At 43.6% G+C, this 12985-nt stretch overlaps 1 long non-coding RNA gene across 1 annotated transcript; it reads right to left on the reverse strand.

Moving 5' to 3' along the window:
• Positions 1-9877: 9877 nt before the first annotated feature.
• Positions 9878-10347, reverse strand: LOC308317272. The gene is made up of 2 exons (XR_013964243.1): positions 10312-10347; positions 9878-10274 (listed from the first exon to the last, which is right to left on the reverse strand). It is a non-coding gene; the product is annotated as an uncharacterized lncRNA (long non-coding RNA).
• Positions 10348-12985: the final 2638 nt, after the last annotated feature.

A 12985-nucleotide genomic window follows, 5' to 3' on the forward strand; every position in this document is an offset into this window, starting at 1 on the left:
TTTATTAACCCCCCCCCCCTTACCTCCCCCCCCCACCTAATCTAATGACAAATTGCGTTTTTTTACAGCGCTTTCCCTAACGTACTCAAAGCGCTCCGAACGATGTTTTCGTTCCTTCGTTCGTTCACTCACACGCTATAGCACCGCCCACCGACTCAGTGGAGGCCCCGACGAGGCCAAGGAGGCACTTTTGACATGTGAGGACGGAGACGGACGACCCGCTCTACCTCCCCCCCCCCCCTGTTCCTACTCCCCTCTCCTCTCTGCTGCTGCCCGGTGCACTGACTCCCCCCCCCCTGTTCCTACTCCCCTCTCCTCTCTGCTGCTGCCCGGTGCACTGACTCCCCCCCCCCCTGTTCCTACTCCCCTCTCCTCTCTGCTGCTGCCCGGTGCACTGACCCCCCCCCCCCCTGTTCCTACTCCCCTCTCCTCTCTGCTGCTGCCCGGTGCACTGACTCCCCCCCCCCCTGTTCCTACTCCCCTCTCCTCTCTGCTGCTGCCCGGTGCACTGACCCCCCCCCCCCCCTGTTCCTACTCCCCTCTCCTCTCTGCTGCTGCCCGGTGCACTGACTCGTCCCATGCTGAGATTGGTCCTCCACCCATAGGACCAATCAGGCACAAAAGAGGGCAGCTAAACTTCCAGCCCCCACCCCAAACAAAAGGCACTATAGTTTAGATTTGGCAAAGACATGGATGACCTGCACCTTTTGCTTGGCTGGTTCAGGGCTGTAACTATAACCTTGGGCCGCATTGGTTGATCTTTCCGGGTCTGAAGCATACAGTAATTATTATTATAAGCCTCTATGCAGTCTATGGTTGTTTGGGGGGGAGAGTTTGCTTGTGAAGATCCATGTCCCTTGGTGCCACCTGCTGTCCGAATCTGGGAACTGCATCACTGCTGGTGCAGCCAGGCAGAATCTCTCTCTCTCTCTCTCTCTCACACACACACACACACACACACACACACACACACACACGCCCACGCACACGCACAGACACACACGCACGCGCACACGCACGCACACACACACACACACACACACACACACACACACACACACACACACACACACACACACACGCACACGCACACGCACACACACCCCTCCCCAAAGGGACGACCGGCCGAAGTCACCGGCTGGTAATAATAATTGCTGTTAAGACTGCTGCGTCAAAAAGCTGCCAAATACGAACAGTAAATCCCACTGAAATATGCTCCTCCTCCAGCTATAGCAGATGCTCTCGTCCAACCAAAGTGATTTCCCCCCCGCCAGTGGCGTATGTTCGTGCGTGCGTGCGTGCATGCGTGCCGTGCGTGTGTGCTGTGTAGATTGTGTGGACACATGGTACTGTTCGTGTGCTTTATTGGACTACATGGAAACAACAACGTAACCTAAACCCATCTGGCTCTGAACCAACCAGTGACATCACTGCTACACAGTGACATCACGGCCGGCCGGGGATGCTGGGACATGGAGTTTTGTTTACAATAATATAATTGAACTACTGGGTATTTCTTTTTTTTGGATCATGACTGTACATGACTGTACATTGAACATAATATTTAAAGAGTATATAGAGACGAGTAATTCATCTTCCATTGTTTCATCAACGATGCCCCCCCCCCCCCCCCCCAGAATAAGCTGACAGGAGAGGAGGAAGGCTCCTGTATTCCAAACAGCTTCCACATCATCATCACAGCCAACTGACCCGTCTTCCTTCCTGCCAAACTTCCTGTGTGTGTGTGTGTGTGTGTGTGTGTGTGTGTGTGTGTGTGTGTGTGTGTGTGTGTGTGTGTGTGTGTGTGTGTGTGTGTGTGTGTGGGGCGTTATGGTGCGTTCACACGGGGCAGATGCAAAGACACGGTCTACCATTCATTGTCAATGGAAGCCAGCGCCGTGAAGCTATGAAACAAAAATCCGGGATGCACTCGCAGACCAATAGTATGTCCGAACTAAAGCCTGTATACCCGCGAATCCGACGTTTGTATAGCTGCTGTAAAAGACTCTAAAAGCTACAAAGATACGAATTGAAGCTGAGCTGCATGCGGGTTCAACTTCCAGATGCAAAGCTACAAAGATACGAATTGAAGCTGAGCTGCATGTGGGTTCAACTTCCAGATGCAAAGCTACAACTGTATAGCTGCAATGACACAGCAGTTAGGGTGTCATTCTTGACGCCTTTTTAAATGTTTTTGTTTTTGTGGCTTTCGCCTTTATTTTTATTATATTTTTTATGGGGGGATAGACAGTATAGGCTCACAGGAAATGGGGAGAGAGATGGGGGGGTGACATGCCGTAAAGGCCGTCGGGATCCGGAGTCGAACCAATTTCTTCTGCTTCTTCTAGTCCTGCTGGATTGTTGTTGTTTTTCTCTAAATCAATCCCCCCCCCCCCCACCGGCCAGCGCGCCTCCGACACGCCTCACTATACGGACGCACAGGCTTGACGCCGTCAGCGACCGTGTGAGCAACAGATTTTTACCAAGCGGCAAATATGCTGTGATCTTTGCATCTCTGGTACATTTATACAGCACCTTTATCCAAGGCGCTTTACAGAGATTGTGCATTACATTCACAGGAAACCATGCAGGGCACCAACCTGCACATCGGGAGCAATTAGGGGGTTCAGAGTCTTGCTCAAGGACACTTCGACACTAAACTCTGGGGGGAGCCCACAGGGATCGAACTGGGGAACCTCACAGTTGCCATCCGGTCACTCTACCCCTGAGCCACTGCCACTGCCTCTTTGCATAATGCCTTGTGTGAACGCACCATTATAGATAGGGAACGACTCGGGGCCATGCACGCACGCACGCACGCACACACACACACACACACACGCACACACGCACTGCACACGCACGCACACACACACACACACACACACACACACACACACACACACACACACACACACAGTACAGTATAATGGACTACTCTCGACCTTTGGCCTTTGTGGCTCTTAAAGGTACACACACTTGAAACTCAAAGAAAGGTTCTATATGTAACTGGAAAAAGGTTCCATAAGAAACAATTAAACACACAAACAAAGGTTCCCCCATATACTGAGGAAACATATGCATTTCACATCATCGTGCATGCATGAAACTAGGTAATTTCTTTTAAATTATGGCCTTTGTTATTTATTTATTCACTTTGTTAGAACCACACGGTCCCCACCACGACGGGGGGGGGGTGTCAAATATTGAACCTTTTTTGTGTCGTGTGCAGTGGTGGAAAAAGTTGTACTTAAGTAAAAGTACTGTCAATGTATAGTATTGAAGTAGAAGTCCCGTATTCAAAATGTAAAAGTGCAAAAAGTATTGCCATCAGTATGTACTTAAAGTACCAAAAGTAAAAGTACTCATTGTGCAGAATGTCCCCTTCCACAAGTTAAAAATGTATACAAAATGTTTGGAAAATAGCCGATCTACAAGCTCACAATGCGTCGCAGCTTGTAGATCGGCTATTTTAGGGGGAAAAAATCTATATAGTGCTGAAGTGGTTAGTGTGTTTTGTAATAGTAATCAAAATCTACAAAGTAACTAAAGTTTTCATATAATTGATGTGAATTAAAAGTACAAATACCTCAAAATTGTACTTTAGTACAGTACTTAAGTAAATGTACTTACTTTCCACCACTGTGTGTGTGTGTGTGTGTGTGTGCGCGTGCGTGGCTGCGTGCGTGCGGGCGATCATAGTGGTACACTGTGTAAGGCTCAGGGTGTCTTCAATAAGTGTTTGTTAACCAAGCAAACCAATCTCCGTGCTTCAATGAGACTAGTGTCCACACACATATACATGCCATTAAGACCTGGAACAAATCTGTGTCACTTTAATGTTTATAACCACATTAAATAGAGACACTACACCCTTTTTGTATCGTTTAGAAGATTTAGAACACTTTCCTGGGGGTCTTTGTGTGTGTAATTATGTGGTTTTAGATATTTTAGATTTTAGCAGTGAGCCCAGTGTCTCTGATGTCATGGACACTGGGCTCACTTACTTCCTGGACTACATCAAGGACTATTTAAAGAGGACGAGAAGCGAAGACCGTACGGTGGACTCCATGTTGCTCCCTGAAAGGAAAGAAACATGCGCAGTTGAGACCAGGAAGTTGCATGGCGTGATGCCACTGAAAGAGATGAGAGATGTTTGTATATCATGTCACGTCATTGTATTTTGCCTTTTATATTAACATTTTAACAGCAAGTGGATAAGTAAGTCCCAGCATGGATCATCACTCAGAGAGTAATGTTGGTCGGAAGTGATATATGTACAGGCATCACGCCATCCGCTGGGCCATTTGTGCCATATCTATGATTTGTCATGTACATCTTCCTGGTCTCAAGTTCAACTGCACATGTTTCTTTCCTTCCAGGGAGCAACATGGAGTCCACCGTACGGTCTTCGCTTCCCGTCCTCTTTAAATAGTCCTTGGACTACATGTTGTCTCAGTAAGACAGCCCCCCCCCCCCCCCTATCCACAAGGAGGAGCAGTGCACAAAAGCATTATGGGAATTGTAGTCCAGGAAGGAAGTGAGCCCAGTGTTGATGACATCAGAGACACTGGGCTCACTGCTAAAATCTAAAATATATAAAACCCACATATTACACGCATAAAGACTCCCAGGAAAGTGTTCTAAATCTTCTAAACGTCATTAACATATATTTAAAGTGTCCCTTTTAACCATTATTTAAAAAGAAAAATCGTGAACCTTTTTTGCAAATCTTTGAATATATATATATCAAACGTTTTTAACTCGTATACCTTTGCTTCTGCGGGGTCCCTGGAATAAGATATTTTCAGATGTAGGTCAATTATATATACGTATTATTACACAAATAACAGGCCGGTATTAAAGTAACTTTGTACTCTGCTGATAATGTAAATTAATGGTCAGACAGACAGTGTAGAATTTGGAAACGCTCCACTTTGCAATGGGACGGACATTGTGGTGGTATAACTATATTGTTTCAACCTATTGAATGTACGAGAACAAAAAAAAAGATAATATTTGCTTAAAGGGGGTCTTTTAAGTGATTTATTCATTTGTTTGTTTGTTTATTTACGGTTGTTAAAATGTAATTGTTAAAGATTGAGTGCCACGATTCTTTTCCACCCTAAAACATGATCATCAGGTATTATTATAATATAAGGAGGAAGAACTTTTTCCAAAAAGTGTACAGTATTTGTTAAAACCATGCTTTTATGTGGTGATGGGTGGTGATCCACCTGCACTGAAGCCGCACCCACAGCTGTAGTTGTATGATAAAGGGGGATGGGTTAGGGGAGGGGCTGATAGTGTGATGTCACTATATTACTGTTTATTTCGTTGGCCCGTTTGACTGGGTTCAGCCTCCAGGAAGAAACCCAAAATACAAAGTTAATACACCATTGCACATACAAACGACTCCAGGGTGTCTAATGAAGTACTGTCACCTCATAGACACATGAAAAACTTGAAAAATACCAAAATGGTGGCACTCCATCTTTAAATAGCTCTCTATTCCCATAGTGGTGGCTGCTGGGAAGTGGTGAAAGAAAACCAACTGTAACAAGAAGCAGACAGAGTTGTAAACTGAACACTAATAGGCAGTGGTGGAACGTAACTAAGTACTTTTACTTAAGTACTGTACTTAAGTACAATTTTGAGGTATTCATATTTTACTTGAGTATTTCCAATTTCCAGTACTTTTACATCTACTCCACTAACATCTCAGAGCCAAAAATTTTACTTTTTACTTCACTACAATTATTTGAAAACTTTAGTTACTATAGTTACTTTGGTGATTTAAATTTTGATTAGAAAACAATAAACATACATTAACCACTTCGACCCTATACATTTCGGCCATTTGAAAATAGCCGATCTACAAGCTCACAATGCGTCGCAACGGGACGCATTGTGAGCTTGTAGATCATCTATTTTCAATAGATTTTCTACTAGAACTTGTGAAATGGGACATTTTGCAATATGAGTACTTTTACTTTTAGTACTTTAAGTACATTTTGATGCCGATACGTTTGTACTTTTACTCAAGTACATTTTCAATTCCGTACTTTTACTTGTAACGAAGTAGTTCTGAATTGCAGTATTGGTACTTAATTTTACTAAACAACTTAACAATTGAGTACTTTTTCCACCACTGCCAGTCAATCTAAGCTAAAAAGGGGCGCGACCCAAAATAAATTGCAATAGTAATCGTTCAATGATTTTTTTATCCTTAGGGTCATCCAAATCACATATTAAAAATTCATTCTTAGATACATTTAGGATAAGATCCAGTCAAATCTGATTATATCTGATTTCTCAAATCTGATCTTTTGGCCCGACCCGTTCACACGACTCACATTTTTGCAAGTGACCAGATCGGATCTGTCACAGATCTGTGTGTTCAGACTGGCAGCCAAATCCAGTCTGAATCAGTCACATGCGGAATCCGATTTAGATCAGGTTACTGAGTTCAGACTGAGACAGATCTCATGAAATCAGATTTGAAACCACCTCTGAAATGTCAGCTCAGGTCACATTTTGTAAAACAAAAATCGGATTCCATGTTGACTTGTTTGTGTTTAGACATATTTAAACACATCTGATTCCATACTGGATGTGGCACAGAGATCTGATTCAGGCTGGATTTGGCTGCCAAGTGTAAATGGGCTCAAATTGAAACTGCTAACTTATACAGCACCTTTAAAGCTGTGCTGTGAGTGAGTATGCAGCCCCAACTGACGAACAAGGGGTGTAACATGATAACAAGCTGCTATTCAAAACCGGGAGCGTATTAATTATCATGGCTCTGTTGTCCTAATTAATTATATCCTAAATAGACATGGTTTAATTGTTTTTTTCAGGTAAAATTGTTTAAAACTGTATCAGAGATAGAAAAAAAACCACAAGGACTATCCCAAGAACTATCCAGCATACTGTGTGCTATCCTGGGACAACAGTATACATATTTGGCCTTTTGGGACAAATTTGAGCAAAAACTTCAACATGTGACTTGAATGGGTTGGCTTTTGGAGAATATATACGATTTTACGATTCTTTCCGTCCCTATATCGGGACATAACCCGGAAGGCGCTGCAAGTCGGCAGACTCAGGCGGACTTTGCAACGTACAGTACGTCGGCATGGCGTCCTGTGGCTTAAGTCTGCTTGAGATGGCACTTCTTTTGGTTTTGTTTGGATTGTCAAAAAACACTATAAGAACTGGACTTTCACATTCCTGGAGTGCAGTGCAGAAGTCCCGCACATTCAATTTGTGATAGATTTTTGACGTTGACGTTTGGTCAATAAGAGTCACAGTCTAACTGTTGGGTTGTGAGAGTGTGTGTTGCAATGACACCTGGAACAACACTGAGTGTATACTATACTTTAACCCAGACATGTTTGGGTCTAGCCTCGCATAGCTATACTAATATCACTGTGTGGATATTAGTCTCGTCCCTCTCAGTCTTAGATTCTATTTTCTCGCAATTTCTCGCCCCCATATTTGAAAACAGGGCCCAGGTTGGTTATCTATAAGGGGTCATATGTTCCCTCAGAAGGAGCATTGGTCCGAGGTGCGCTGGGGGTCGGGAGAGGGTGGGTGGTTAGGTTTAGGTGTCTGCCCCGGGGGAGGTTAGGGTGAGGGTTTGAGGTAGGTTGTCGATCGGACCGTCGGCATATTGACAAGTCTGGCTCTAGACGAATCTGGTTGGCTCGTCACCATTTCGGCCGTGAAGTCCTCCCACAATTGAGAGGGGCCAGACTTCATCCGCCTGGGGCAATATGCTTTGAGAGGGGCCAGACTTCATCCGCCTGGGGCAATATGCTTTGCAAAGGCAGATGAAGGGCTGGCTACGCGAGGCTAGTTTGGGTCATCATCATAAATTATATGAGGGGGAAACAATCTTCTAACTAACCCATCATGTCTGGGTCAGCATCATATTAAGGAGAAAACAATCTTCTAACTAACCCATCATGTCTGGGTCAGCATCATATTAAGGGGAAAACAATCTTCTAACTAACCCATCATGTCTGGGTCAGCATCATATTAAGGGGAAAACAATCTTCTAACTAACCCATCATGTCTGGGTCAGCATCATATTAAGGGGAAAACAATCTTCTAACTAACCCATCATGTCTGGGTCAGCATCATATTAAGGGGAAAACAATCTTCTAACTAACCCATCATGTCTGGGTCAGCATCATATTAAGGGGAAAACAATCTTCTAACTAACCCATCATGTCTGGGTCAGCATCATATTAAGGGGAAAACAATCTTCTAACTAACCCATCATGTCTGGGTCAGCATCATATTAAGGGGAAAACAATCTTCTAACTAACCCATCATGTCTGGGTCAGCATCATATTAAGGGGAAAACAATCTTCTAACTAACCCATCATGTCTGGGTCAGCATCATATTAAGGGGAAAACAATCTTCTAACCCATCATGTCTGGGTCAGCATCATATTAAGGGGAAAACAATCTTCTAACTAACCCATCATGTCTGGGTCAGCATCATATTCAGGGGGAAACCATTTCGAAAGATGTATGGGAATGGTCCGTTTGACACGTTGCGTGGTTCACATCATGCGTCGTGTTGCTGCTGCGCCTGCAGAGAATTCTCTACGTGACTAATAAGCGGTCGAAGACACGAGACAGCCATGGAGTATGAGATGGAACACTTTAAAATTAACGCTAATATTAATGAATGCCTTTGTATAGTAGTGATGGTTTTCACTCTGTTTATTTTTTTTGTAACCTTATGATATATAATTAATGTAGGTATATTATTATTATTATTATGATCATCATCTTCATCGATGCATTTAGAGGTATATGAAAAGACTGGCAATATTTTTGACAATTCAAAGTAATTTTGAACTTATATTAAAAAAGGGGTACCTTGTGTTACTGTATGTGATTTGGTAATGAGATGCTGTGTGTGTGTGTGTGTGTGTGCAAGCGCATTTGCAGGGGAAAGGCTTTTACACATTAATGGGTTTAACCTGACGGTGGGGTCCATCGGCGCCATCTGCTGGTGCTTCAGGCAAAACTCAATTCTCTTTGTTAATTTAAAGGAAAACAAAGACAAACCCTTCTGGCCTCAAGAAAGAACACACCTCTGTGAACTGTCAAAATTATATGTTATGTATTCAAATACAGTGACCGCATAATTCCGTGTGTGCCAAACGGTTGTGTCTGATACTTGCCTATTACCTGGCAAAATATTTTTCCTTGCTCATTGTTAACTGATTGCTTTTTTTTGCAGGATGTATAGTGGTTTTAGGTTACTTTTATGGGTGTTTCCCCACATTTCTACACAGTAATTGAGATATGGTAGGACAAGTGAGCAATATAATATACAGTATGTAGTGATTTATGACCCAAAATGTGTTTAGTTTTCCCCAGAACTGCAATGCTGCGTGCAAGCTTTGTTCTTGCTTATATGGGGTTTCCAACTGTGGTTTTGTGGTTCAGTAGGCCCAATACACCCAGAAATGTATTTGCATGCACTGCTCCGTGCTTGCGGTTAGGGTAAGGTTTGTCGGATCAATATGTATGATCAGTATGTCATCACACACACACACACACACACACACACACACACACACACACCTACAATTTAGAGTGTCACAAAAGTGTGACATGAGAGTAAATGGCATTAACATTTTAGGGTTAGGGAAAAATCACGGCACTTAATATTTTCACCAGTGGACCAGCTACTCCAGATAATTATTACACTGTATAGGCTACATCACAATTATCAGGGCATGCGTTCTGACAGATGTGTGCTCTATAATCTACATATCTATCTACACACATTCTTGACTCCAGTCCTGCAATAATGTCCAGTAAAAAAAAAAAAAAACATTCTCGCGCATTTGGTTTACAAGGATTTATTAATCTGCAGAAAGTTTGTAAATAAAATAAAAACTATGTCTTTGAACAAATCAAAATGGCAGGACTTAGCAGGGGTAAAAAGGTATCATTAGAATAGTATTGTGTAAAAAAGAAAGTATTTATAAGTCTGTATTTTAGGTGATCAAGCTCAATGCACGACCCATATATCTGTTTCATAATCTTCCTTTACACATTTTCTTTACCTCCAATATTGCACTTGTCTTGTGTCTCACTGGCTTATCGGAACAGTCTGTGTGGCTATAACAGGTCTAGGTAGCAATTAAACAAAACAAAACAAAGCATTTTGGCTGCAAAATATCGTGAAATGACCAAAACACAAACAAGGCATTAGAATGTACAATATAAGATAGAGCGAGCTGATGAACTGGCCACGTTCAGTAACGCTCATAAGACTATAGGAGCTGATGAACAGGCCACGTTCAGTAACGCTCATAAGACTATAGGAGCTGATGAACCGATGAACAGGCCACGTTCAGTAACGCTCATAAGACTGTAGGAGCTGATGAACTGATGAACAGGCCACGTTCAGTAACGCTCATAAGACTATAGGAGCTGATGAACTGATGGACAGGCCACGTTCAGTAACGCTCATAAGACTATAGGAGCTGATGAACTGATGAACAGGCCACGTTCAGTAACGCTCATAAGACTATAGGAGCTGATGAACTGATGAACAGGCCACGTTCAGTAACGCTCATAAGACTATAGGAGCTGATGAACTGATGAACAGGCCACGTTCAGTAACGCTCATAAGACTGTAGGAGCTGATGAACTGATGAACAGGCCACGTTCAGTAACGCTCATATAAGACTATAGGAGCTGATGAACAGGCCACGTTCAGTAACGCTCATAAGACTGTAGGAGCTGATGAACTGATGAACAGGTCACGTTCAGTAAAGCTCATATAAGACTATAGGATGAAAGTAAAAACACATCTAGTTGTGTTGCTAACGTCAGTCGGGTGAAGAGTGGGTTTACCGTTGTGCTGTACTGTACATCTCCAAAGAGCATCTCACGTTTGGCTATTTTGTCAATGGAGCAAAGATTGATCTTCTCACTACTAAGGCTTATAGTTCATGCTTCATGGCTTCTGCACCGTAATGTGTGTGTGTATGTGTGTGTGTGTGTGTGTGTGTGAGCTCAGCTGCACGACTGCATCACACAAACCGAGTATAGTCCTACACACCTACAACGTATAAGACGTGTGGGTGTGCCACCGCATGGGAAATCTACCGTCCCAGGCCAGTAGTGACTGACCCCCCGCACTGAAAATGGCTACGCCGAGTGGTTCCCAATGTCCCCCCGTTCAGCAGCCCTGATGATGGGGCCACGGTTATATATACGCCATTCGGTTTGTATGGCTGCGTGTGATCTCACAAGCAACTATGACAAGGCCCCCAGTAATGCCGCTTCGACGTCAGCTGTCAGGATGTAGAAGACATTTTTAGAATCTGATCTCAGGTCAGAATGGGTTAATACAAATCTATGAGCTGCATGAGGAGTCCAAGATGCTTCTTTTCACCGGACAGGGGAGAGTTTCCCCGGCCGGACGTAGCACGTGGAAGGAACACGTTATTCCGACCGGTTCCTTTCCCCTCCATCAGGCGTGTGAGGGTACCTACCCTAGGGGACACGGGGAGAACATGCAAACTCCACACAGAAGGGCCCTTTCGCCAACCACGCCTTGGGTATGGGCACTGATGACGCAGGGGCACGCCCCCAGTGCCCACAGCGTCCCCAGCGGGAATCGAACCCACTACCGACTGTGCCACCGTGCCCCCTCAAGGCCCATTGTTTCGTCGGAATTTGAGCAACAGACCACCATTTGATGAGATTTATAGCCTCTCAGACCGAAAACTTAATATTTTGTTACCGATCGGAGTAACAGGCAAATGTTGATCAAAATATGAATTCTTCTACATTCTCTAAATGTGTAGACTTATTGAAAATGAAGTAATGCAGATGTTTAACAAAAATGAAAGTCTTGAGAGCGTAAAATGAAACCACATGGACCCATTTACGGGTTCATTTGGTTTCATTTGACGCTCTCTAGAGTTTAAGACCTATATGGGTCAATTTGGTTACCAACTCCATCATTTAGCTGCATGCGGACCACCCGGAACCCCCTCAAGGACCACTGGTGGTCCCCGGACCACTGGTTGAAAACCAGTTTTTAAGAATCCACGTGATTCTTAAAGAAACATTTGGTTCGACCACCTTCACTACTGGCTTAATTTAACCCAGTATCAAACCTTATTCCATAGAACTTTTTACAGTGTCCGGAAGCGGACTTGTCTATAACTTTAACGCACAGTACTTTGTTGGTGATGAAATTAAACAAACAAAACAGCAAAATGTAACAACTGTAACTGTAACAAACAGCACAGACGATCTAGACATCTAATAACCTATCACGTATCGTGATGATACATTGTGATGATACGTGATATCAAAACCCACTTTAGTGAGGCAGCTAGTCTCTGAGTATAACACGAAGAAGTGTGTGTGTGCATGTGTGCATGCGTGTGTGCGCCTACTGGGAAAAAAGTACTCACATTTTATCCTTATAAGTGAAAGTATCAATTCTGCACTAGAGAGTATACATTGCAGGCATTCGTTTTGCACGAAAAGCACTCCTTGGGCTACGAACGGCCATATAGCCACATTTGTGATGACCGCTATGGACGCTTTTAGCCCAACGAGTGCTTTGGGTAAGGAATCAATTCCCAGATTGGACTTTGTTCCGATAATATTATTCTCTGACTCCACAGTCCACACACGCACGCACGCACGCACGGTCGCACGCAGGCACGCACGCACGCACACCTTTCTATTGTTAGAATGTTTTACAAAATGCAGAACAGCACACAGACTATATGTTTTTGGAAGAGGCGTTTGGTTTAGACGAAGAAGACGCTCAGTGCAGTGCAGTGCAGTGCAGTGCAGTGTGTGTAATGTGTTCTGAGAACATGGCCATAAAGGTCCTTATTTAACATGGCCATAAAGGTCCTTATTTAACATGGCCATAAAGGTCCTTATTTAACATGGCCATAAAGGTCCTTATTTA

Source organism: Protomyctophum bolini (assembly GCF_963924005.1).
Source record: "Protomyctophum bolini genome assembly, chromosome: 6".
Taxonomy (NCBI): domain Eukaryota; kingdom Metazoa; phylum Chordata; class Actinopteri; order Myctophiformes; family Myctophidae; genus Protomyctophum; species Protomyctophum bolini.